Source organism: Phasianus colchicus, chromosome 12, assembly GCF_987193195.1.
Source record: "Phasianus colchicus chromosome 12, bPhaCol1.hap1.1, whole genome shotgun sequence".
In the NCBI taxonomy this organism is placed as follows: Eukaryota; Metazoa; Chordata; class Aves; order Galliformes; family Phasianidae; genus Phasianus; species Phasianus colchicus.
Window position 1 is genome coordinate 10,149,990 of NC_143447.1, and position 27,389 is coordinate 10,177,378.

The 27,389-nt window shown below is 37.6% G+C and overlaps 1 protein-coding gene across 17 annotated transcripts in view; it reads left to right on the forward strand.

Moving 5' to 3' along the window:
* The window catches only part of SEMA6D (semaphorin 6D), a 610,984-nt gene that overhangs the window by 471,279 nt on the left and 112,316 nt on the right, over positions 1-27,389 (forward strand). For 16 of the 17 annotated variants that reach the window (XM_090148882.1, XM_090148899.1, XM_090148897.1 and 13 more), the window contains one exon: positions 11,802-11,882. The gene's annotated coding sequence lies outside the window, so the exon portion shown is untranslated. Of the gene's footprint in view, positions 1-11,801; positions 11,883-25,811; positions 25,880-27,389 lie in introns of those variants that run through there. The other variant, XM_031616590.2, reaches the window with a different exon arrangement.

Genomic DNA, 27,389 nt, shown 5'->3' on the forward strand with positions numbered 1-27,389 from the left:
GACTAAAATTTGTAGTGTAGGACTTTGAGTCATATAAACAAATTCATTCAGTGTATATTTAAATACTTTAGTACAACTTTCGTCAACGGGCAAAAAAAAATCATTTGATTATGTTGTTCTTTTAAAATAAGGTTAATTTACAGAAAAAGAAGTGAAAGGAGTAAGAGAGATGGCATAAGAAGGTAATAGAGGTTAGAACACCTTTCATTTCAGTAACGCTAGTCTTTTCTTGTTCTCCTATTTAAAAGGTGGAATTAGATTACTAATGTCTCTCAAAGGATAGTTAAACTAATCAGGAAATATCTGAAAGAGCTTCTCTTCTCCCAAAAGGACCTGATAGGGTTGTCCCATCTGCCATGTATAATTTGTGATAGCAAAAAGCTTCTAGGACTACTTAACAAGAAAAGATAATGGAATCATATGTATTAATGGTCAAAACCCGAGTAAGAGCTGATGCCCCCTAAAACAAGTGCTTGATATGTCATTTGGGAAACATTTCTTACATAGTTTTTTTTGTTGCTTTTTTTTTTTTTTTTTTTTTTAACGTGCACAAAAAATGTAATAGGCAAAATCATTTCTGAAACTGAGAGGTTTGCACAGGTAGTGAATCCTGATACCCAGATTACTCACAGCCTACAGCTTGTACCAGTTTCATTAGAGGTTTAATTCAAGATAGATCTAGTTATCTATCTCCTTGTATATCATAAATCCCCGAATTCCACTTGGTTACAGCAGCATGGGTTTTAATAGGTTTCCTTAAGTAAAACATATTACTGAACCATACCCAGTCCAATTTGCTAGTGAATGCATCCTCTTCACAGTCTCTAATGATTAAGAAAAAAAGAGCTGTGTTCTTCAATTTGTCTTCTTTCAGTTCTGGCTTCCCGTTTTCCATGATATTAAAGAACTTCTTTGTAACATATATTCTCTCCTCATTTCTGGTCGCTTTTTATTTTTCTTTTGTAAAAGCATGACAGGTAGAGCTCTCAGAACATCTGAGGCCTAAGACATTCTCTCCTGCTCTCAAAGCATTTTTCTGGTTCATTTTTGCACTTCTTGATGAGCTATAGCTTAACAGTGGATTCCTCCTCTTAGAGAAGTAACTAATTCTTTAAACACTGTACTTGTTTGGAAGCCCTCACTTCAGACTCCCATAGAATAGACTTTGCCAAGACTGATTATCGTTTATGTTTACTAATTATAATTAACTTTCACAAGGGAACAGTGCATCTAAACCAAGAATATTCATTTTTTTACAGCATGTTTATGTTTTTTTCTTTAGTTTTGTTCTCTTAAAAGCATTTTTAGACAGTGACAGTACATCTTAATTATAAAATCAAGAATACAAAGGTAACTAATGCTTAAACATTGCTTTCCCTTACTCCTCTTCCTCTCCTCACCCCTTGCACACTTCGATCCTGCTGCTTCTCTTGTCACCAGCTGTTAGCATTACTCCATAGCTGTACACCTCACCCGTGTGTCCCAAAGAAGGCCTTTAAAGGCAATTCTCAATGCATACAGCTTTGGATTATTTTAAAAACCAAAAGCACATCTCACTGTTCTTACATAAATAACAGGGTTTGTTTGTTTGTTTTTTCATATAGCCAAACTATCATGTTCTTAAAAACAGCAAAAGGTAGATGCTTAAGCCTTAAGTCCACTGCACCAAAGCTCTTAATTCAGTAATTGTTTGAAAATGTATTTATCTTGTGGCATATTGAAGTAAAGTGTTTTCAGAAAAGTTTACCTCTGGAAGTGAGCACAGCATAGAGAATTTCTCCCACTTTTCAAATACGAGAAGTAATGGGTCAATGACATAAACCCCTTGGCCCTCCTAAGATAAGAATCAACCGGGTACTTGCAGCTATAAAACTCTAGGCAATGGGAATTTTGGGATTTCTGAAGTTTAGGCACTTTCCAAGTGTGCAGACCAGTAAAAAGGATTTTCAGACTTTGTGTTTTGGATGTAGGCACCAAAGTCCTTGACAGATTTTGTCACAAATAACCTGAAAAATCTCAGAAACTCAGAATCGGTGATAAAATTCTAGCTGATAAAGTATGGGTGGTTCCAGGCTTTTACAAATCACTTGGCTTCTCACAGCTCCTTAGTCATTTATTGTAATTTCACAGAACAGAAGAGAATATTCTTCACAGGAGGAACAGTTGATGGAATCCCTGATGAAATACATAATTAGAACACCCGTAACATACAGAGTCTGCTGCTCTTTCACCATTTGTCTACTTCCAAAACACAACTGGTTGGTAATTTTCATTTTTTTAAACATTTTCTATATTATTTAGCAGTCAGTTTCTTCTTTCCCTCTTTCATTTCCATGTGGATTTTAGTACACGGTGTTAGGAGTTACCACAGAACTTTTTAAGGAATGATATTGAGCAGTTAGTCGTGATGCCCTAACAACTACAGCTGTAGAACAATATTGAAATAGTTTCCTTTTCAATCTGTAAGATGATGACCAGGCTTGTACTTCAGGATTTTCATTTTATTCCAACCCCAAATTTTGTTTCCCAGGCCAGCTTGTGACACTTCGCTTTCACTGCCTGACAAATGTCACATGCATCTGTTTCTCTGTGTTGCAAATCTCAAGATTTGCATAAGTAAATAGCTTTCTGCATTACTGAAACCACAAAAGTGTACATACGTGCTGGAAACTGGTGAGCTAAAAATTACATTTGACTGCCCTGCCGTGAGTAAAGATTTAAAGGACTGAAGATGTTATTAATGATATCAGTGTAATGTCTTATTACTGGTGTGATCAGAATGACTGGTTGACCTGATGTAAGTCAGTTTTGGTCCTTTATTTTTAGAAGCTTCAAGTAAGTATAGAATAGGGCAGAGATATAACTGAGTGCTGAATTTACCAGGCACATAGTTCACAGGCTTTCAGGAGAAAAACTGAAATAAAAAATGGTAGGCAGGCAGGGAATGCCTATGGGGAGAAAATTACCAAATGGGGTGTTCTGGACTCTTCTAGCAGGTGTCTTCCTAAGGTGGTCCCTCTTGGTTCTTCCTTGAAAGTGTATCTGGCAGTGTCTGTATATCTTTGTATTTGCATGCAGAGAAAAAGAGCCTCAAAACTATGCATGTGAAGATACAATATAACTACTGTTAAAACTTTATTTTCCGGGATTTTACTTGCTGCTACGTGACCATGGAATTTGACTGTTGTCCTCCTGCCTTTCCTGCATCAATCTGTTGCTTTTTTAGTGTCTTATTTAGGAAGCTAATTTAAGAGATGATGCCTTTAATGATGTTCTGAAGGTAGCTGTCAGATGTGGGGGTTGCTATGTATGGTGACAACCAGCCCCAAAGCCTGAAATGATGTGATGGTAAATGGGAAGCCTGTAGAGTCCCAGTTTCTCTAAAGCCTGTCAGTTATCTTTAAGTTATCTCCTAAGTAAGGAGCAGAATTGTAAAAAGAGTTTCATGTAAGAGCTGCAGAAAAGATTTGACTGCCAAGATAGTAAAATAAATGTCTAATATCCAAATTACTTGATGGATATGAAAAAGCTGAAATAACTGTTTACAAGTCCATTTTAGCAGTCCATTTACTGAGATTCTTGCTGCTTTGTTAGAGTCATGTATATATGCAAGTTGCTCACAAATGATTTTGCTGATAATTATTTTCATTTACTACTTAACTATATATGCAGCACATCAATTACTTCTTAAAGAAAGAGATCTTTGAAAAACCTGTACTGGTATCAGGAGGAACAAAAGGATTGTTCTGCGTGTTCAGCCTTTAACTTAATGTGCAAAGTGTTGCATGAAAGTGGTGGGTATTGCAAGTCAGCTACACACACTAATCACTGTCTCAGCAAAAGACATTGTTGCTAGCTGGCTGCAGGATGGATAAATAGCAAATCACTTCATACACTTTACATTTATTCATTTCACAGCTTGATCACTGTTTCACCTTTTCTCTGCAAGATGGTAGTGCTCTTTGCTTTGCCCAGGAAGTAGAAATTGCTCATGGAATCTCCTAACTATTTGTTTTAAGTGAATGAGCAATACAGTTTGTGCCCACTGGGTCTTGAAATGAAGCGCTGTCATAGCATGGTGGCTGCAGTGAATATTTATATTGAAAATTTTTTAAGAGAGCCTCTGACGGATTATTGTGCTGCTTTGTGCATTCCAGTTTCAGTACTTTGTTATCTGTGAAGACGGCCATAATATAACTTTGCAGGTAGAAGTGCAGGCAGGAATCTTGTGAAGGATGAGCCTCCTGGGATACTGATTGCATTACCATGCTCAACAAAATTGCTTTAACAAAAAAAGTTTAGCCAAATCTCCACAGAAAAAGGCAGCATTCATCCAAATGAATTTTCAGAGGGGATCTTCTGAAACGGGGGGACTACATAAAAATGCCTTTGAAATAACTAAGTATACAGAGCAAAAATAAGCATTTGACATTCCTTGCTTCCAAGCTGTAATGTAGAGTTTTAACTTTATTAAGAATGAGAGCAATGCCCTAAGTACTTATTGACATCAATACTTCTCTGTACCAAGAAAGCAACTCTCTGTCTACAGCCAGGTTTGGAAAGATAGATTTGGAGGAAGAATTGGGCCTACAGCACAGAGCTGCCATGTCATGGCTGAGGGACAGTTTCTGCAGGAGAGGCTTGAGATACAGACATATTGGTGCTAGAGCCAATACTCTGTTGGCTTCATTCATTTCGGGCTTACGTCTTGCAAAGAGAAAAGACTGCTTCAGTTCTGTACAGTTTAGGTCTCTTTTGCTAAGTTTTGTAGCATGCCACATCCTTTTGTAGCCTATCATTAGGTGAAACTAAGTCTTAATGCTTTGCTTTGATTGTAGGTGTTTCTTTATCTCTTAACCTAACAACTTCTGAGTTATAATTTGAATGTTATTATCATTTAGTTATGTGAGCCAACCGTCTTGGAAAGAGGAAGATATGATTTTAATGCAGAGGTGTTCAGGCTCACAAAATGGGACTTGAAGGTGCTGAATCCTTGCCTGCATAAATATTCAGCTAACAGAATCTGAAATAATTTACTGCTATTAATGATGAAATCAAAGGTTTATGGTAGTCCTTTTGTAAATCAGTTGCAAGAAAAATCAAAGTACAACAAACACATTACCTTAAACCAGAATTTTCAAAACCATCACACATACAGTTGCACATAAATAAGTACGTTCCAGGCATGCCGTTAAGTTGGCTGTGGTGCAGCTAATGAAATGCAATCATTGTTTTTTACGTACATCCTCCCAAACATTCAAACCTTAGCATATTCTTGTGCTTACAGCAGGGTGGAAAAAAGTTATTGCCTATTAGGCTCAAAGGTAGGAGAAGATAATATTGCTATAAAACAGCAAGGATATTTTGATACAGAGGTGATAAAATAAAAGCTGTTTGATTAATTATAATTTTAAATGATAAATTATAGCATATCTCTTCCAACATAAGCAAGTAATGGCTGTTAATAAAAGTGTTACGTGTCATTATTGCTGTTTTTCGTGCTGTTTGTAATCACACTGTTCTTTGCTATTAACTCTCTATGCCTTTTCCTGAGCTTGTAGGGTCCATCTCTTTAAAGTATCGGTCACTGATTTTGGTGTCACACAAAATCTTTCAGTAGTTATCCCTCATAAAGGCTTTCCCTGCCTTCGTATTTTGGTGTTCCTTGAGGATCCTGCCTGACTGGCCTGTTTGTCACATTAGGCCATGTACTCATTAGTCAGGAGCTCTGAACTTTGCATCTTTTGGAAATAGCAGCTAGGTAGAGAATATAGCTAAAGAGGCTGCGTCATACTGGAAATGACTAATTGTTGGGAAACTGGGGATGGGTATGTTGTGGAAGAGACTACTAATACTTAAGTGGAAAAGAATACAGTTACAAAGGCTCATCCGTACCTGGTCTGGGCTATTAGCTGCTTCATGCTTAGCAGGCAGCCTGAGCATTTCACCACTGCTGCCTGATAAAAGCACAGAAAGAGCATTCCTAGAGGACAGAGGCTGACTGTGCATCTTTGCAGCTGCAGTGGGTGCACGGGTGCTGAGGCAGAGAGGAGCTGCTGCATGAAGTCCTCTGCCTCTCCGGTGAGGTGTCTGTACAATGGAGTCCAGGTGTTCTTGTCTCATCTCTGACTCCAAAAACCTCCCCTTCTGGCCCAGAGGGAATGTTAACCATAGCCAACAAGAAGCTTTGACAAAAGAAGAGGGGCTTACTGTTCTCTGGGGTGGGAAGAATAGGTAATCTATGAAGTGTTTCTGTGCTGGTGATTTTCTCTGTTCCAGGCCTTCAGAATATTCCAGTTTAGTAATACCTATTATCTGCTTCTACTTCTTCATTTCTTCAACTAATGTGCACTGAAAATGTTCACTTATCCACCTGGGCTCAATGGAGCTTTATACACCATATGTATTCCTGTTAAAAGCTGAACTTATTTTTATATTACTTCAGGTTTTCAATTAACCTTGCTTTCACGTATTTCACAGCATTAAGAGCAGTGCAGCGTTAAGCATAACTCACATCTCCACACACCTCCTCCCCTCCCCCCATAAAATTTTAAAACGCAGCTTTTCTCCACTGTACTGAAGCCTCGTGATATGTGAGTTACATAACCAATTCAATATTGGATTTCCATTATTTCTAGGAAATAAAACCAGGGGAATTTTTCCAGTGTTTTATACCATGGCTAGGTATACTAGCAGGTGTTGCTGTACTGAACTGCATTCATTCTCAGTAAAGCATGGACGTCAACTTTTATTCAAGGTAGATAAGATAGGCAGAAGCAATTTCTTCACATATGTGTATGCATCTAAATAAATACTTTTTTTTTTTTTTTGAAATACTCTGTTAAAATCAATGCATTTACATGGAAATGGATTAAGAATACATTTATGAAGGTGAGCAAAAATACCTAGAAAGGTTATATTTGGTCCCACTGCATTTCTTATGCTGCCACACACAAGTATTTCACACAGACCAGTCTAACGGATATATAAATTAATGAGTAATTTATGGTAACTCATTAAAGCAAGGTGACTACATTAAGATATAAAATTAAGCATTGGGTTATTATCAAATTTTAGGACATTATCAATTCAACCATTTGTTACTCTTTCTCATCTCTAACTTCTTGAAAGCCAGTGTTTGGTCAAGACTGATGTTTCTCTTATTAAAGCATTTCTCTTTGTTGTGCTTGATGCCATGTTCTGTGATGTATAAGTTAAGCAGCTGAAGTCATTGGTGCCATCACAGACCCTACTGATTTGCAATATAAATTATGTCTTTAGGGAATCATCTACTCAGTACTCTGGGCTGAATGTTTCCACCTGAATGCACGTTTGGATGTCACTTAAGGTTGAGATCATCATTCTTAAAGCCTCTTAATTTAGATTTTTTTTTACTTTTTTTTTCTCGTTCTCTTTTAGTCTCAATTCCTGACTCTGCAAAAATAGTTAAATTTTTGTCCTAGTCATTGATAAGAAAATATCTTCATCCAAAAAAATCCATTCTTAATGTCTTACAATAGTTCACTTTGGCTAAGCTTTCTTGAACTTATGTGCTTATATTTTCCTTAAGCTCTTCCTTGCTTCCCAGGACTATAAAGTTGCCTGATATAAATCATAACACCAGCTTTCTGTACCAGCTATCTGTCTACCAGTGCTCTGGGAGATCTTAAGCTACCTCTACTCAAAATGTGTGCTAAAATCCCTCTGCATTATAAAAATGTGCTAAGATGGCTTTCATCTTTCTTGATGGACCAGATCCTTGAATCCACTGAATGAAGAAAATAGAGATTTCAACTTAAATTGTCTAATATTCAGGACTTCACACTGAAAGTTATGTGCCGTGAATGTGAAATATTTCATGTTTTTCTTCAAAGTGCAAATCATGGGAGGTTTGTTTTGGCTGTGATTTCTTGTCTGATTGGTTATTGTTTGGGTTGCTTTCTTTGTTTGTTTTAAGATTAAAACCCTACTGGGATAAATATGCCTGTATCTTGAGTCAGGTCAGGTGGCTGAACATAAGCAAAGTATTCAAAAACCTTTTATAGATTTGAAATGATTTTTGAAGTGCTGCAGCTCCATGATAAATTCAACTCATCCATACATCAAGTTGTTTCCATCAGTGACAGGCACCGTGAGTTTAAAATAGGCTCACACATGACTGGGTCTAGCCAGGGTTGAAAAAGTTCAGCAATTTCTTCATTGTCTTTCCCCTCTTTGCTTACTTCAGGGTAGGGAGACGAAGTTCTTGTACTGATTAACTTCAGCACATGGCTTCTTCATGAATCTCTTGAAGTCACCATCACCACAGTTCTTGCAGATACTTTCTATGCTTGTCATGTGTAACAGAGCATTTCAAGAAGTCTTGTGACCGAGAAGGCTTCCTCCACTGCTGTCACCCTTCTCTTCTCAATTCTGCCAAATGCCTATGGCTACATAATTGAAATCTGCATCCACAATCCTAATCTCCTCCTTACCTCTTTGGATTCAGTACTCAAACCCTCTTCTCCTACCAGAATTTTTATCTGATATGTCTTGACAATTTTTTCACAGTGAAAACTGATGAATGTATAATCTTCATTTTAGTAACTCATCCATTCACTGATCCTGTCCTGAAACAGACCTCTAGGCTGCCACAAATGATGTTCTGCATCTGCTTTCTTCCTCTGTTCATCCGCTTTATGAAATGACCCCACCTGATCCCTTTCTTTCCTCACTTTTCTTACTCTTTTTGTTCACAATTCAACTTGCATTGATCTTTCACTTCAAAATGTCTTGATCTTTACCCCGCTTGGTCTTCTAATAAGTTCTCATCGTTTAATTCATGGACCACACTTTACAGTCACTGTCCTCTAATTCCCTCTCTTTGTAGTAGACAGACTGCTCAAACAAGTCTCTAATAACTTTCTCCAGTCTGCAGAGAATCAGTGCTGCACCTTTGGGCACCTGAACCTATCGGATGTTTCAGCTTCTGTAATCTTTTCATGGCTACTTGGACTCTGTCCTTTCTTTTGTGTGCCCTTTGAATTTACATTATCATTTCTCCACAAGCTCCAGGTTCAGGAACTTATAGGAGAGTGAGCTTTTGACTTCCCTCCGAGTGTATCCATGAGTCACACCTGCAAGCACAAGTTCAGCTGTCATGTTTATAAGGTTAATTAGAAAACATGTGAACCTCTGTACTTCGTCTGCCTCTCTACTCAAATTAACATCTAAGTCTCTTTCTATGCAAACACCGAAGTGATATTTAAAATGAACGTCACTAAAACATTGGTCCTCATCTTTCTGCAGAAGCCCTCTCAGCTACTCTATTTCATAATGTCTATAAATGTCTGTAAAAAGCTTTCCATCTATCACCTACATTCATTACTTGAGCATTGTCTTCAACTGAAACTTCTTTTCCACTTCAAATCCAGCTGGCATCTGAAGTCTGTTAGGTGATGTTTCCTGGCCATCTGTGTTGGCTGTTAGATTTCTCCTACTGTGAATTTCCTTTCTTAGATATCAAGAAATGTAATCTTACCGAGCTCAAATAATGCTCTAAGAAAGGTCATTCTCCCGGCTTCTTTTTTGGCCGTATTACTTTCTGACTGTAGCACTCAGGTGGTATCTGACTTCCCTTTCCCATTTTACACAGCTGATTTTTCTTTTTCTGGTCTTTCATCACTTTGTCAGTATGAAAGCAGAAGCCACAGCCTCAGCTTGATTCATGGTGTCCATTTCTACCTCAGCTCTCACTTTCAAGCCAGCACCTTCCTGCTTTCTCCTGTCAAAACTCTTAAGAATGTCTGCAAAACTGATTCTTCAAATTTCTTCTCAAACTGTGCCTTCACCACTCTACTTAGAAAAAATTATTACCTGTCATAATGACTATTATTATGGTATTTTTTCCTCCTACCTGCATTCTCTCCTGAACTTCTTTTAAAAATTCTTAGAGGTTTTTTCCACTGTGCTTTGGATAGGGTTCATACTGTGAAGTCGTGGCCCAAAAGTAGGACTCAGAGGTGCTGTGGTAAAGTAAACAGCACAGAAGGGAACAGTGAAGGCCAGGAGGAGTTGAAGTCATGGCTATATCCCTGCAGAAAGGGCCTGGCACACTATTCCAGCAGTTAATATTTTTGGCAAAAAAACACAGATATGGAAACTATGTCCATGGCCAGATGTGCACATTGAGAGCTGCCAAAGCAGACTTGTATACACAGTAAGATGTGTTGTTTTCCCCAGTAGAGTATGCAGAGATACTGGTCCTTACCTCGGAAAATGTGAAGCATTGAATAAACTCTGGTATCTACAGCTAAAATTCTGGAGTGATTTACAGTATTGCAAACTGATGCTTAAGCAGCTAAGTCATTCCCTCCAGCACCCATTTGTTGTAATCTCCCTCCAAAGATATTAAAAATGCAGAAACCTTGGCTAGGTTGTAGTTGATCTAATTTATAAAACATTTTCTGGGTATTAAAAGCTAGGGCAATGCACTAGTAGTTTTTAAATTGTGTTAAATATACTGTAAACTCCCAGAAAGTACCTTTCATTGAAGATTATTGTATGAAGATTTGAAGATTAAAGTGTCTAGATTAAAGATTAATGTGAAGTGCACTGGGAAATGGTTTGATGTATAAGGAGCTATATAAGATATTAATCTTGCACTTTTCAAAACTGCCTGAGGGAATTAGACACCCAGTTCTCTTACATGGCTTTGAAAATCTCACTAGAAGGAATTTGTTGTTATAAAGTGAAAATGGCAGTATATTCATTGGAAGAGAAGAGGAAAGAAGAGATAGGGGATGCTCTGTGTTATTCTAGAGCTCGATGTTAACTCAGTTAACTTACAGTTTTTTCTTGTTCTGAATTTGGTCCACAGGTTTTAATGGTTTTTAGATCTTCTGTTACTGTATGGAGGTAACTTGGGTTTTAGTGCTACTAGTTGATAAAACTGATGTGATCCGTCTGTCTTCATATTTCTTGTCATTAAGTCCATTTCTACTTTGCTTTCATTCAAAACAGTTTTCATGTTCTAGTAAATATGAGTAATTGGAATAAATTGGCATATAACAATGTGAACCTCAAGGAAACACGTTTATACGTTGTTATATTTACAAAATACTGTGCATAAATTAGAATTTATTGTGCAAAAAAAATAATTCTTATTGAGTATTTAGTAAGGTACTCCTTTTGCTGGAGTTTTTCTCAGTCATATTTTTCGTATAGGAACTTCAATACTGTTATAAAAGCGTTTCACATATGGTAGAAATTACAAGTTTGCTTGTCCCTGAAGTGCTGCAGTACAAATAAGGTGTTAAATGCCAACCCTGAATGTTATTTTTTAGATGTTAAGAGGGATAATCCTGTACTGAAACTATTTGGAGGCAGATCTATTTGAACTTCAAAACATCTTTGATCTGGAATAAAAATCAACTGTGTTTGAATGTATGCATCATTACTTTGGGGTTGGCCAATAGTGTGTATTTTGGGCTTTTTTTGCTTTTTTTTTTTTCGTGAGCCATCTTTCCAACATAGTTTATTAAATGGATCATGCACTGTTACTTCTCCTGGTGAAATTTGTTGGTTTGCCTTCATGAAAGGACAGATTTTTTTATTGAAAGTACCACATGGGAACCAGTGTTCAGATTCACAGTCATTTGAAGATTCAGTATGCCTAGGTTGTTGCATTCAGATCTATTTTAGTGGTCTTACCGTTAAGACTCCAGTAAGCCTTTATAAAGCAAATCTTCCATGGGTATTAGAAAGGTGTGATTAAAAATAATCATCTGTCTAATGAATATCTTCCTGTGATTTGTTGGCAGGATCACCCATTTGAATTCATGCCAGTCTCTACAGGGTTACTGATGCCAGCAATTTAAGGATCTTCGCATCCAGTCTGAGTGGTAAGATCTAAAGCCATACTAAAACACATTAGAATATTGCTGTTTTCTTTCATGTTGCACTAAAACTGAATGTGTGTGGGGAAAAAAAGTATTTTTCCTTGATCAATACAGAGATATGAGAACATGCATTGATCTGCAAGAGGTTGAGCTCAGGACACAAGATCTGAGCAATTTTCATCAGAGTAGAATCAGAAAGGTCACTTCTTTTTGTCCTCTCCACTAAAGTAACTGCTCTCAAAAGGTTTGATATTGTACATTTTGAAGTATGTAACCATTTACACAAGGATGGTGGAGAGGCTCCAAAGAGAAAGTAAAATGCACAAAAAGGAAATTCAGTGGCTGCTTCTTGCTGAAAATTGAGCAAACAAGTTGTAAAATTACAAATTATTTTCGCCTCTGATGCTGTCTTCATTGTAACTAGTCTGTTCAAACCTTGAGTCACATTCTCGGATGCTGCTCCCTTATGTTGTGCTGCTGTGGAGATTTTGCAAAGGAATGTAAAGTTGTTGCACTTTGCTCAGAATTTCCTGAGGGAAACTTACAGCTGTAGTTAAAGAGAAAAGGAGGAGGTTATAGCAGAGTCCCACAGTAGTTTTGTTTCGGTTTGGAAGATAGGGAACTGTAGTTGGGTACTGCAGAGTAGTTCTTTTACAGGAAATATGCATTTTGTTCATGTTCAGATTTTCTGGTAGGAAAGATCTAATTTTTAGATTATAATATTATCCTTCATGCTTTTTTCGTGAGAATTATTCTCACCATTATGCCACGTGTTGCATTAATCATTTTTGGACTTGTAGGAGGAAAGGAGACATATCAATGCATGCATACTCCTCCCCTTAGCATGAACACTCGTGTGGGGTTAGAGGCAGGATGTGGACATACAGTTGACCAGTTCACTTTTGGAGTAAAAAAACAGTTCAATATAATACATTGTACTGTGCATTACATGCATATAATACAGGTAAAGGGAGAGTATCTGTGTGCCTAAGTGTGTTAAAATGAGGAAAAAAGGGAAAAAGTTCCTTCTGAATGTATTTCTTTTTTTGACCATCCCTTCACACTTCATTTCAGCCTTTATATGGTTTTTGTATTCATACTTTATTATATTTTCTTGAGGCAAGAAAGGTTTTCAATGAGAACTTGATAAATGTCCATATTAAAGTGGATCCTCTTTTTTAATTAAGTTCATCTAAATTTAATTTTGCAATTTTACTTCAGTAAACTCATATGACTCCAGATGTTGAATGTGTTTTTCCCATTGGTGCTCTCACATAATTGTACCTGTAAAAGATTTATGACTTAGAGAGGCATTTCTGAAAACTTCTGTGTTTTCAGCATATGTTTCATGGATGGCTAGGAACATGAGCAATTAGTATCCTAAAATACTGTTCTACATCCAGGACTACTTCTAATAGGATATTACTGCTGTTAGCTTGAACTTAAAAGGAATAATCAGTATAAAAATACATTGTTATCAAAGCATTTCAAATGATACAGGGCTATGGCCTCTGCCAGAACTGCTAAGGGTGAAAGAGAAGACTTCAGAAAGTATGGGATGTCATCAGGTGTAACTAAGAATTATTTGCTTTAATTAAAGAAAACCCCAAACAGTTTGTGTGCTTTGGGGCCCTTTCCTTTCATTACAACTGCATGGTAATTTGTTTAGTGGCATTTGAATGTTACTTGAAGTTGTATGGGATGTATGGGAAATATATGCTCAAGTGCTTACTGGTCTTAAAGACTTCATAATACTTTTCACTAATTTTGCTAAAACAAGCAATAACTTCACATATTAACTTAATGCCATGTACTTTTCTTATCCATTTACCAGTGTACATGACTCTTAAGAACTACCTGGAATTTATCCCTTAAATCTAGACTTATCCAGTAATGTTGTACGGAAGTTACTCTGAAAGTAATGCCTCCTATTTATTTCCATGGAAACTACAACAGATACAAAGAGCACAATAACACTATTTGATAGAGCAAATTCTCAGATACAAAATGCTGTTTTTCAACGCGTTCACCACTATTAGCTATGCATTTTTGCCAGTGATGGGTAAGAACCTATATGCTGCACTTGTGAAAGACTGCGATCTGGAATGTTGCTTGTCTTTCACATTGCTATCACCACTGCTGAAGCACATCACTCATTTGCTAATTGTGCTCACATCCACTGTTTGGTCTCCAGATATGTTCAGCAAGCATCAATGAGTCAGTGGGTGCCATTTTTTTTTTCCACCTGGAGGAATTCAATTCCTCACCTTTGCTTCATCTGCACTTCAATGTCAAATGCTGTTCTATCGAACTGCCCCTCCATTGCCGTCTGTCACATGGCAACAGAATGTAATGAAATGTTGATGGGAAGGTTTACCCTCTACTGCTATCCCACCACCATCAGCCTCTGGCATCATGGACCAACATAATAAAATAGGAGACATTACTTTTGGAGCTTCCATGAGATATGATGCACACCCACATATAATGAAGGCTCAGGTTCAAATCAAAGAAACATACTCTAATTAAGCTTAGTGATAATACTGTGAAGGAAAGAATTCAGTTTTTAAAAGGATTGCATTCTTTTTTTACCCTTCAAAACAAAATCACTTTCCTCAAGGTTTTTTTTCCTGTTATGAGCACTCTTAGTGTATTAATTTCAAATATTTATCTATCCAGTAAACTCAGTTTTGAGCATTTGTGTCAACTCTTATAGAATACTAACTGCTCTAGGTGGGGTCAACAGCCTGTGACCTCAGGTTCTTTTGGAGATCTCTTAAAAACAAGTAGAATTACCACTGCCAAATATCCATAATGTAAATATCAATCTGTTTTCTTCTACATTCCTACCAGCCTCCGTAACATAACTAGGCATTTACTAAAGAGTTCTAATTTGTGTTGCTATTCTTTGGTCCATGTGTTAGGTAGGGGTATGTGCCCTATAAGTCCCGTTTGCACTAGAGATTTCAGCACAAAGGAAAGCTGCAGAGCAGCATCCTCAGTGACATTCTGTAGGCAGTGGAGGAAGTCAGTTGGGAGAGTTTCCTCAGTCACAGCAAGCCCATGAGTCCTGGATGTTTGGCTTTTCTTTTGTGCTTTCTAGTAAAAGATGATGTTCTAGTGGAAGTTTCACTTCTGTGAGAGTTAGTGTGATCTTTATGCCAGTTTCCTAAAAGGACTTTTCTCCGTACATCAACAAAGAGTAGAATTTTGCACCATTTTCTTTTTCCCCAGAATTCTCAGTGATGCTGGGTTAAAATAACTGCAATATATAAGGCAAAGCAAGTCTATGCTTACAAAATTGTAGCAAAGAAACTCAAATACATCACTTAATTTCCAGTAGAAAAAAGAAACATAACAATCCTCCATTGGGTGAAATGCTTCTGAGCTTTAAAGACTTTGTGTAGGAGTCTGGATGGGACCCAAAGAAGGAACACTTCAGAATTTTACAAAATGACACAGTTTATGTTATTGTTAAATTGTCAAGATTTGCTATATATTTGTGAGATGGTAACCATACAAGATGTTTTCAAAGATACTAACTGGAGAAGGATATGTTAAACCTGCAAAGTCTTAAGAATGGTTAATGACTGCCTGCCAATACAGCTGAATCCCACTGGGTAATGGGGGAATGCCTACCATGTAAATATAAAGGGGGTTATTTAGGAGACCAAGTGAGCTGTGAATTATTGCCTAGGTTGTCACAAAAAAAAAAAAAAAAAAGGGAAAATGAATTGTGAAGAGGAAGAAACGTGTACTGAGTTCTGAATAGCTTTGTGAGACTTTTTTTTTTAAATAGATGAGAAAACTTAGATACACTCTCTGCAAGAAGAGATATCTGTTTTGTCAGATTGCAAATGCACCAACCAGCTAGATTGCTGTGAAAAAACCATTAGAGAAACAAAGCTGGCTTATTTTTATGCTTGATAAGTGTATGCATCGGAGAAAATAATACTTTTTCTAATAACTGAAGTAACATCTGTGTTGATCGAGGTTCCAGTGAAGTAAGTGGGAACCCTTCCACTGGTTTTAAGGAGATATAGACTGAATCCTTGGGGAATAAGAGAGCTAAGAGCTGGATTGACAGGAGAGGTTGCAGTGAATACCTTCCAAGATCAGTTGAATTGTGCATTGTTATCACAGAGCTGATAAACTTGAAAATTTAAAAATGATTTGTTACTGCTAAAGCTCGTATCCTGAATCTCAGGTGAGTAGTCTGAAAATCCATACTACTAATGTAAGATTATATATACGCAAATAGATATTTTAAATTGGAAAGATGTTTACCTAAATTATGTAGCTCATCTTTCTGTTTCGTTCAGATGCTCATCACAGACTGGGAAAAAAAATACCAGGGGTGTTTGGGAAGGGATGTCTTGGGATGGAACTTCCTGAAAACTCAGTAAATTTAGATCCAAGTACCCAGTGTATTAGGACCTAGAGAGCACACTGCTTCTACTATATTAAACTAATACGGTCTTGGTATTTTCTGTTCTATTATATAGTAACTGGAGCTGAAGATTCTTCTTATCTCTTTAAAGAGAGTATACAAGTTGTATGAGTATGGTGACAGAAAGGGTGTAGAAAATGAAAGTAGCGTAGGTCAGCTGTGTTAGTTTTTGGTAGCTTTTCATACAGCTGGTTCCTTTAAGCAGGTGAAGCTCAAAACAATGTTTTGTTTTTGTAAGAGGCTTTTCAAATTAAAGCTTTTATATATATCCCATTTTCAGCAAAAGAATATATTATGCAAACAAGAGCTGAAGAAAAGAGGAGCCAATTCGTGGTTGCTACGGGCACAGAAAATAATACTTGTCAAGGGATTGGTTTTATATCTTTAATTAAAAAAATGTTTGAGATTTCAGTGCTGAAAATGAACAGATGACATTCGCAGGAAAAAATAAGTGTTTCGTTATCCATATTTGGAGGTAGAGTAGAATTCTTCTGGTCTCCTCTCAGTTATTGTTAGTAAGGACTTTTGCTGCTGAGCTGAGTAATTCCAAATTAAATGATCTGTTTTTCAGTATGAATAAGATTGTCTTACCAGACAGCTTACATGTAATCAACTTAAATGGCAGTTTTAGAAAGAGATGAAACATGTTAATGTAATTCCCAAAATGAGAAATGAATACCTGATCAACTTCATTTTTCTAACATAGAAAAATAATACAGTATTTTAGCTTTCCCTCTTTTGTTTTTTGGTGATTCTTGTTAAATAGAAGACATGAGGTGTGTCCTTGTTGTACTGTATGGAAATTTTTCTCTACATACATACACACTTTTCTTATACTATAATTCCATTAATATTGCAATTTCCCTGAATATTTCAAGGATTTTACAAACTGACCTATTTCAGAACACTGAAAGATAAACTGAACAGAATGCATTAGGCTAACCAAATGGGGAGGGTGGGTTTTGAACAAAAATGATTTTGTAGTCAAATGTGATGGTTACACACACATTGAATCATTGCCTTAGTTTTGTTTTGCCTGACAAAGGTGAATGTGAAAAAATAGTCCAAAAGTAAACCCAATCTCCAGAGTGGCAAGAGATGCTTATGGTAGTGAAGAAAGCGAGGTGGAGTGGAATTCTCTGAATTTTCTTCATATAGACTGTGTGACATCAACAGAGAATCAGTGAGATCTTGGAGAGGGCTGCAGGCAGTCATTTGGGTGCCTTCTGCCCAATTTGGGCTAGTCCTTAACTATGCTGCTAAGAAAAAAAATACAAAATTGCTGTTTGGGAGGAATTATAATATAAAGGCAAATCAGTAAGAAGTCTTTCCTGCATGTGCTGTATATTCATAAAGCATTATGTTGAAAAACCTCTTATACATTTTTTTTTTTTTTTAATACCAAGATCCAGGTTAATGACCTGCTGGATCTCCATGACATGGACTGATGTGGTGTTATTGTAACCTATAAAAATAGAATATTTTTTAATTCATGAGAATTAATAATATACAATACAAGAAACTGATTTCTTATTGTTTTTATTACTAAATGTTCATAGTCAAAGTGCAAACAATGAATAGTAACAAAAAAACACCCCAGTGGTCCTTCAATTGTATCCATTACATGTTAGTGCAGAATTACTAATGAGAACATATTTATGTATAAATAAATCTTTTATCCTCATTATAACTGCGCTGTGTTCCTACAGTGAAGTCATCTACCCAGAGCTCCTTATGGGTTGAAAGCCTCAATAGCCTCTTTTATTTATTATAAATATTGCATACTAATGTTAACAATGTCATTGTGTGATGCCTCAATGGAGGATTATGACTTCATGTAATCATCTTGATGTCACTTCTCTCCTGTAATGGAGTCAGTTTTCCATACAAAGTAGATGAGAATCACTTATTGACAAGACTTCTAACAAATATGTATATGGTACTAACACAAAGCTAAGGTATAGAAAGTCATAACATACAGTGTGAAAATTCAATGCTTAATCTACCCCTTTTGTATGCAGTGAAATTTACTTTAAAGTTAGAAATCCTCATTTCCCCTCAAATAGTATTTCAGGTGTGAAATATACGATTTTCAAGTGTATTTCCAGATACAGTTATATGGAATATTCCTGAAATGTGCACGACTATAAATAACATAATCATAAAAATGGTTTTGCGGCACCATAGCTAGTGCAAAGAGAGGATAAAGTGTATTTATATTAATGAGCAAAGAGAAAAGCAATCTTCCATCATCTACTGGAGATGAACGGCACGTTGGGGAATAGGGGCCCATCTCAAACAGCACTTATGCACATGCTTAACCTCAATTATTGCATCCACGGGACTTCGGTGCAATCTTAAACTTAAACACCAAGGGGAAAAAGGAACTAAGGCATTGGCATAAAGACTCATATTTATATAATAATGCAAAATATTAAGTAAACTGTAGCACAGTCATTTGTGATGCATGAATATAGATATCTTGTAATATTAACATAATACAATTGGATCCTTAGCTCTTGAACGCCTTCAAAATAATTTATCTGAATGCTCATGAGAGAAGTTCAGGCTAAGATGAAAAGCATAAATCCACCTAACAGCCAACAAATAATTCATATGACTGTCTGAAGACATGTTCAGAATACAGGATTTTATGATAACGAAAGAGCAGAATATTCCAGCTCTTATAGAAATACCAGCTCTTCATTTGTGTGTTTGCAACTTAACACAAAAAAATCAAATGAAACAAGGATTGTACTAGAACAAAACTCAGAAATTGAGTTCTCTTTAATGGAATGGGTCAGCCCTGATAGGAAATAATGCCAGAACCAATGCTATCATCCCATTTGTTCACATCTGTACAAGATAATGGTTGTGGCATCGTATAGGCCAGCACAGGCTCTGAAAATGCAGGGATACTTCTTAGGAGGAAGGAATGTGTGATACTTGAGAAATACTTCTCTTTTGATTATCCTAAATCTATGGTATTTTCATCAAAGTATTTATTTTATCTGCTGTGTAATCCTTTGTGATGTGCCTGGAAATCTGCAACATGCAAATATTTTTATCTGCTCTGCAAATGTATTCCTCGAGAGCTATTACTTCATGTAGTAAGAGAGATGATTTGTTGCTGCGTGCACAAAGGTTGGTTAGGAATCACATGTGGTATTTTTGCCTGTAGTCACTGTGATGACGTGCGGCAGTTTGAAATGTGAATGAAGTGATGGGGAGAAAGGAGCAGGTGTAGTTTCGGCTTGCTATGGACAATGTGTGTCAGCAGGTACCATGGCAGGGACATTATCATGCTCTTGGTGTCTAGGTGGGTGTAGAAGTGTTTACCTGAGGAATTTGTTACCTCTGCTGATAGTTCAGCCACAAAAATCTAGACATTGTTCAGTTAAGCCCAAAGTGAGTCACTTCTGGGCTTGCACAGGGCTCGCTGTACTACTCAGGGAGAATTGAACAGTTTTGTTGCATATAAACAAAGCTAAAATTTCCATTACCTCCGACTTAATTTCATTTTGTTCTACTTCCGTGGGAACTGTCCGCCTTCATACAGTCAAATATATTGTAAATATATACAGGATTAGAGCATTTGATCACAGTTCTTTGAGACTGCGCTGTGCTCAGTGTGGGCGGGGGCAGGCAGAACAGTGTCTTGATGTAAATAAGTGAAATGTGAAGCTTTGAACTTAGCCAGCTTCAGTATGGTCTGGGAAAACTACTATTTCAGTCATTGAAGTTTCAACGTTAAAAATCCTGAAGGGATTTTCCTTTGAATTTCACTAATATCTGTTGAAATCATGTAATAATTCTGGTTTTGAGAATTCAAAAACGATTGAAAACAGATTTTTGCTGTTATGACACCCTCGTATTTCTGTTTATGGGATGCATTTCTAACTGGATTTCCACGCATCATAACAAGCAAGGACCGCAAACTCCCCATCTGTGAGGGAACTCCCCATTTACACAGGTTCGCTCTGGTCACCTCTGTGGACTTGAAAGCAAAGCCTGGGTGGGAGGGGCTGGAGCTCTCACCCACTGGGCTTTGCTTCTGATGGAGGCCCATTTCGGATTGCCTCCAGCCTGCGTGGTGGGGCTGTGGCTCAGCAGGAACCTCCTGCCTGGCAGCGGTGTTGGCGTTGGGCTCAGATTACAGCCTGACTGCACAGCCTCTCTGCAGTGAAAGCAATGCATTAAGAGTCCTTGTAAACAGATAATTAACTTCACGCTTAATTATATGTCCAAAAATTGTCTGAAAATTGATGTTCTAAAAATTAAAAATTAATTGAAATTTCTTAGCTGCACTCACCACGCTCGTTAGGAAAATCCTCCCCCAAAAAATCTCTCTGAAATAAATAAGCTTCCACTTTCATAAAGGAGCCATATTTAGATTCCAGCTCAACATGCAGGAGAATCTAATGTAATGCTCTCAGACCAGCTTGGTATCTGTTATGAGAATAACATCAGTGGAAAGGTCACTTTTTTGTTATTTTTTTTAATCTTTAAAAATGTAAAGGAGAAAGAAGAAAGTATTACTTGATAAAGGAGGAAGGCAGTGCTTTAAATAACTAGAACAGTGATAACGTAAAGAGCTTCTAAGTAAGTATGAAGTGTGAAGATTTTCTTAAACTCCAAATGGAAATTTTATATTCACCAGGACAGCTTTAAATTTTGTGAAACAGGACAGCAGTATATTTTAGAGTTTTGAGCAAGGACGCATAGTCTTGCCATAACTGAATGTGTACCATATCCCAGAAAAAGAGGAAACATAACAGCAGTATCTAAAATGTTTTCACCTTGACCAAAAGACTTTGATAAGCTAGCAGTAATTTTGATTTCACCACAATAAAAGAACCTCAGAATTTGGACTTTGATAAAATTGTTCTGTTGGCTGGGAAATTTGCCTTTCAACTGTGTTTGATGTGATATTCGGTTAATTTTGCCAAAATATTTTATGCCAAGTACTGCTATTAAATCTTTTATGTTGCAGAGATTTTTGTCAACAGACACCCAAGAATTAGGGTTTAAGTGGAGTTAATCATTGAACTTGGAGAAGAGAAACACTGGGGGAGTACTTCACTTACACAAACAAACCACCACGCAAGCTTTAGCCACTTCTGTAATTATTACTCTCTTTTCAGAATTGTTTAGGCAAAACATAAAATCTGGCTCCCCCTCTGATCTCCATTCATGTTTAAGACTTGTAGAACCCATTAGAAGAAAGGGATAATTAAAAGAGAAAAAGCCATGCGTTTGCTGCGGCTGCTGGTGTATCAAGGCTTTTGAAGTCTACTTTAAGCAATTACATCTGAGTGCTTCTTTTGGAAGCCTAAGAAATAACACAGAACTCTCTAAGATGTCATTGTTTTCTGAATCTTTCAGATCTCTGTAAATACATCTATCAGTAGAATGATAGATTAAATGCTAATCCTTTTTTCCTTCAAAAATGAAACTTAAAAGCAAAAAGGATCTCCATGGAAGGAAGTAGTGCCTGTCTCTTTTCCCTATACCCTCCGGTGTGTCCAAAACAGTCACATTTTAAAATAATATTTTTAATTGGTGCTTGTGGTTTCATTTTACTGTTTGATTTCTGTTGCGAAGTGAAATCTCTTATACATGCAAAGGTAAATATATATTGTGAAGGTGTGGTGCAGTGTTTTTGTTATTACTGTGTACTCAGGTGTATGTAATCACTGAGTTAGATGAGGTCTGTAATGGGAGCTGCCAGTAGCTGTAGGGTTTCAGTAAGCAATCCCTTTCCACGAAGAGAGAAGAAGTAAGGGCATTGTTGTACATGGAGAAAACTAAGTAGTGTTTAGCAAATATTACTGTGGTGTTACTGAAACTCTAGCTTGTAATTCTTAAAGCAGGATCTATCCATCATTACCTGAAACAGTGATCTGCAGTAGTGGAGCGACTGGGATGTGGGAGAGAGAATATGTGACACATATCCAAGGTAAAAAATAGATCACAGCCTGACAACAGGCAGCTCTTGCTGCCTAATGAAGGTGTCATTCTTAATGAGCTTGTCCTCCTGCCCCATAGTGGATAATGGATCTATGCAATTCTTTCCCTGTTTCACTAGGCCCTGGTCCAACTAGGACGCACTAGGCAAAAGGGATGGATGCCATTTTCCAGTGCAGATTCTTCAGTGAAAATGATTTGCCCTTTGTTTCTTACTCTCCATAAAAATCAGTATCATAACTGTGTCCAATGGCATCTGGCTGTGAAAGTGACATGCATGTCAAGGAGTATGTCTACAAACGGAGCAGATGACATGACAGTCAGTGCTATAGCACCATCATGCCGGATAAGCTTGTAGCACACTATCTTAAACAGTGACAAAAACTTAAAACATGGAGCAAAGTCAACGTGCCCAGGCCCTACAGTTTACCAGGATCAGCTGCAGCCCATGCCCAGCCTGGGTTTTGCATATGGCAATGGGGAATGTCCATTCATTTGATAACATACACCTGATCAGAAGGGCCATGGAGAGCTGAAATGCACAGTGGGATCCCAGATATTGGTTAGGAACCAGCAGCAGGGTACAACTAACATCAGCATCCCTTGTAGCTTTCTTCTGGTATGCTAATGGCTCCTTGATAAAGCTGGTGTATGTTAGGGATGGCTTGGCAGCACAATGTAAAACCTCCCAGCACAAATTTTACAAGTAATCGTTCTTCCTGGATGCCAAGAATTTTACAGGAATAGTAGTTCTAGTCTGGCTTGGTAGCACCCAGAAATATTAGCTTTCTCACTGCTCCTCTTTGGCTGCCACTGTTCCTGCTTCAGAACAAGCCAGCAGCTAAGTTGGCCAGACCCTCCACCAGGGAGCTGGCTGTTCTGCTAAAGGCAAAAGTCAGGTAAGAAGCAATCCCAGTGAGGCAGCGGATAAGAAATCTTGGGCCTACAGAGGGTAGAACAGACAAAAAAGTCATTCTTCTGCTCCATTGCTTCTTGAGGAAGGTGGTGTGACTGCCTTCAGGAATGTGTATTAAGGAGTATAAATATAACAGCTTTCTGAGCTGTTTTAAGCATTTTAAATGTTGTGTTAATCGGGAAGAATTTTTTTCCAGGAAAATTCTTCCAGCAGAGACACATCTATCAATTACTTAAAAACAGATTCCTGAACTGAATTTTCCAATTTAAAAGTTTTATTTCAAAATAAAACACTTGGTCTCATTTTCCCTGAGGTAGCTCTGATATTTATACTCGGTTTCAGTTGTAAGGGTGGCAGTGGTGTGGGCAGTGGAGCCCCTCATCCTGCTCTCGCCCACAGTTGTTGGCTGCAACTAATGCATAAAAACAATGCAGTTCACTACTCAGTCCCACCAGTATCTGCTGTGGGGACAGTACAGAGGCAGAAATGAGGAAAACGATGAAGAAAATACCTATTTACTTTTTAGCTTAGAACATTTTCCTCCTTGTATACCTGGGTAACAGCGTGTAGCCGAGGATCCTTTAGCAGTTGTTGCTGTGGAAGGAAACTTGTGAAGAAGAATCCCTAGATCTGAGTTCTGAGAAGTCCAGACAAGCCAGGAGTGTCTGGATCGTGTCTCCCTTCTGAGTCCACAGAAACTGAGGCTTGAGTCCATCACTAAAACCTGTTGTTGGTGTTCCCATTTTTGTGTGAATCCTAACATTCGGCCTCTTTTCTAACTAGATGTCCAGCAGATGCAGCAGTGCTATCCTGGCGCAGATACATAAGGAGTATTTTTCCATCCAGAAGTGGGAACAGGTGCTCAGTAATGGCTCTGAGTTCCCTTGAAAGAAGCGCCAGAGAAACTGCCATGCGTCCCCTTGCCTGTAAAGTCCCTCTGAGACTTTAACTTTGTTCACATCAAAAGGTTTTACCCTCCAAAATTACTCCTCAGTTAAAAAGAGGAAAGATGCCCTTTGCTACTTTTGCCTGAAGCCCAATATCTTCCTGCATTCAATAGCAGCTGTGGCAGCACTCCGTTTAATACAGAGAACATCTGGGCTGCCTGCAGTTCTGCAGAGAGGTGTCAAAAGTGTCATAGGCATCCTTGAGCAAAGAAGGATCTTCACGTTTATTGCACAGAAGTGTCAAAAACAGCATTATTGAACATCAGGTTCCAATTTGGCACAGAGAGTATAACTCTGAAAAGATGTGACAAAAGCCCTTCTAGGAAATTGCTACTTAGCATTATTTTTTCATAGTTTCAAATTTGCATTTAAAGGAAAGAACAAATGGGGAGCAGCTAGGTAACCCTGACAATGAAAGCTGCTGTCATTCAGTTTTTTGGTGCTTGCTTTGCAACCTCATTGCCGTCCCCCAAGATTGATTAAATCATTGTCATCATCAGTGAGATGCACTGCATTGATCCAGCCTCACTCCCAAAGCCAACCAATGTGATGCAGCTAATTCGGCATAATTGAAAGTTCCAGCTCCAGAAGGTCACCGAGCTGGACCAGGATACAAGTTATCATTTTATCCTTGGAACAGGGTCAGCTCTCCTGATCAGATACGATGGGTTTGTGTCACACTCTTAATTGCTTTTTCACGGTTCATGTAGGGTAAATCCAAGCTTCTATATTTTGATTGAGTTTTTGTGGTGGACAGAAAATAATTATTGCCTGTTTTTTTTCACTCTAGACCAAAACACGTGGCTCAGCTCTTGTTTCTTACTCAAGTGCAATTCCTTTAATAAGACATTCAGATCAGGACAACTAATGTATTTAGATAAAGGATGGTATTACGATGCACATTGTTAAGTATTTAAGAAGGAAAGTGTAGCACTTGTTAAAAGCTCTCTGGAACAATATTGAGAAGAGCCTCCTGTCTTCTCTTCTCTTACCACATCTCTGTTTCCCATCCCTTCTTCCATTTTGTGCAATTCTGTCACAGAATCACAGAATGATTTTGTCCTATGGTTGGAATGCTGCAGTCGTGTTATCAAGCTGAACCGAATCTGAGACCATCGAGTTAAGTAAACTCGAAGGTCACACAGTCAGAGGACAGAGGAGTCGCAGGAAGACATACAGACAGGCATCAAGACTGACTTGTCAAGTTGTTAGGAACAGCAAATGTTACTGCTGAAATGCCTCTGAAGGGGAGCCAGGTTCCTGATGAAAGGTTGAGCCTTCAGGAGAATGGCTATCAGGTCATTCACTTCATGCTTAAGGATGGAGACCAAAATCTAAAGCTGCTTTCAAAACGTGTCGTTTATGTAAGCAGCACAGTGTGTGTGCATATTTTAAACCTATTTCTTATAAAGAGAAACAGTCAAACACTGAAGTGTTTGGCAAAAACCATTTATTTATACTTTACAGAATCAAGTGGGCAAAGCTAGGAATTTAGGTGGGTCTATTAAGCTGGGTAATTGCTTTGTTGGCCCTTTGCTCATAATGAATCTAGCAGCGTATCTTTTATTTCTTTGCCTTTGTTTACTGTTAAAAAGTCAGCATATTCCTATAGCTTCCATTGCTTTCTGTTTCAAATGCAGGTCAACACGCCAGCTTTCTAATTATGAATGTCATGTGTACTTCATCTTAGAAGAAGAGCTTGATAGAATCTTTCGAGCAGGTTTGGTTTGGGGTTGTTTGGGGTTGATTGTTTTTTTGGAAACAGTCTTCTATCAGCTATAAAGAAAGCAAGAAAATGCTAATGTGCTGGTAAATAAGATAAAGGACAGCTGTGGTACTCCAGTGGGACACTGGCTTGACACTCTTTTTGTAACAGATTAGTGTGCCTTAGTATTGGAGTCATTCAACAGTGATTTGTGGGGAAGGGTTTCCACAGAGCAAGCAGCATACAATTTTCATGAGTTTGAGGAAACATTTTTTATGGTGATGAACAAAACAATGAGTTAAGACAGCTGGCTTAATGACAGAGTGTAAGATATTGGGGAAAAGAAAAAAAAAAAAAAAAAAAGCAAATCTTTCTATAGAGTTTTAAGACCCCAGTGTTTGGGCATTGGGATAGAAATAGGAGGTAGGTCTATGCCAAATCTGTAACTCTTTTCTAAAGTAGAAGTCTACTCTATGCCAAAGGGAAATAACCATCATAATGCAATAGTTCAGATTGGTTTATGTTTTGTAAGTCTTTCAAAAGTTTCATCCTAGCAGCTTTTAAAATAAAACTTGCAATCGGCAAATCTCACTGGGCTCCTATTTATAGCATCGTAATTTTCAAAGAAAGCAAATCAGGCAACAGTTTTGAACATGAATAATACTGCTCCCAGCACTCTGCCTACAGCCCACACATTGTGTTTTTTGGCACGATCATGGCAATTAAAAAAAATAAACAGCTCTTTTTAATATTTTTTATACATAAGCTATTAAAGTCAGCGCTGACACAGCTGGCAGAGAAACTCAGCGAAAGGTAAACATTCTGCTCCAAATGGAATGTAACATTGTTGTGTTTGATTGTTAAAATGTGATCGTACTGAAAGTATATTTTAAAAGTAGGAGTATTTTGTTTATTTCCTTACATAATTTCAAATATATTGATAATTTTTTAAAAAATTAGTCTGTTAAAGAAATGATGCAGCACTGGCCATTTCAGTCAATGGTTTGTTGAATTTTTAAAAATATCCTTACCAAAAATCAGGAATGAAAATGAGGTATGGTGTTTTATCGTTCAGCAGAGTGTAATAGTCTCAGCCAGTAAAATCAATTTATTTTAATAAAATTTTGTCAAAAGCAGGAAGTAATAAATGTCTTAGAGTACTTTAAAGGAAGAAAACTTCCTTTAAAAACAACAGAATTAAGATTAGCTTGAGACTTGCTTCAACGATAGCTAGAGATTGTCTGATTCCTTGATCTAATTACTATGAGCATGTGTGAAATGAGATTGTGGAATTACGGCATGTGCTTTGTTAGAACAAAGAATGCGAAGATGTGTCCGTTAGTTAAGAACAATAAATGAAAACTATCTGTCACGTATGTCCTGAAGTCCTCAAACTTCTTTTATTTTATATCCCCCTGCGTGTGACAGCTTAACAATGAACATGTGCCTTTGGCGTTTTATTCCCTGCAGGAGGGAATGCAGAGGGAACCAAGAGGAGCTGGGGGCAGTCAGGCCCCCGATGTTG